Source organism: Sinocyclocheilus grahami, unplaced genomic scaffold (genome assembly GCF_001515645.1).
Source record: "Sinocyclocheilus grahami isolate Dianchi unplaced genomic scaffold, SAMN03320097.WGS_v1.1 scaffold696.1, whole genome shotgun sequence".
Taxonomy (NCBI): domain Eukaryota; kingdom Metazoa; phylum Chordata; class Actinopteri; order Cypriniformes; family Cyprinidae; genus Sinocyclocheilus; species Sinocyclocheilus grahami.
Window position 1 is genome coordinate 39,352 of NW_015505875.1, and position 671 is coordinate 40,022.

Sequence of the window (671 nt, forward strand, 5' to 3'; positions counted from 1 at the left end):
AAAAGGAGTGTCTGGCGATCCGGTGGGTGGTTCTCACCCTCCGTTATTATCTCCTGGGGTGGGAGTTCACTCTCTGTTCGGACCACGCGCCCCTGCATTGGCTCCACCGCATGAAGGATACCAATGCGCGGATCACTAGTTGGTATCTGGCTCTCCAGCCAATTAAGTTCAAGGTGATCCACAGGCCGGGGGCGCAGATGGCCGTGGCACAATTCCTCTCCAGGAATTGGGGGGGGGGGCTGCGGGCCGGAGGGCTCCCCGGCCTGAGTCGGGCGGTGGGGGTATGTGGCGAGGGGGCGTGGTTCAGCGAAGTCTGCAGCGGGAGAGAGTGACGGGAGACGAGCGGTGAGTAAGGAGGTCAAGTGCAAAATGATGAACACCTGTGTCTGATTGCAGTAATTAGCCTGGACAAACCGGATAAAAGGCAGACTGGAGAACGTGGTTGAGAGAGAGACTGGGACTCGTGGCCATCCCTTAGCCGGAGGAGGAGAACCGACTGAACTGAGTTTATGCCCTGGGCAGATTGAGAACGCGCTGGAAGCACCCCGTTTGTGTTTTGTTGATCTTTAAGTAAAGAAATAAAAGGGCCACGATTCTCCAAACCGCCTACCTGAGTCACTTCCTTCTTCCCAATACAAACTTTGTTACAGCAATCAAACCTCTACACATGA

At 55.3% G+C, this 671-nt stretch overlaps 2 protein-coding genes across 4 annotated transcripts in view; one reads left to right on the forward strand and one right to left on the reverse strand.

Annotated features, from left to right (window-relative positions):
• Window positions 1–671, reverse strand: part of LOC107559735 (atrial natriuretic peptide receptor 2) — an 83,610-nt gene that overhangs the window by 25,720 nt on the left and 57,219 nt on the right. The gene's annotated exons all lie outside the window — the stretch shown is intronic.
• The window catches only part of LOC107559736 (uncharacterized mitochondrial protein AtMg00860-like), a 20,314-nt gene that overhangs the window by 19,307 nt on the left and 336 nt on the right, over window positions 1–671 (forward strand). The gene's annotated exons all lie outside the window — the stretch shown is intronic.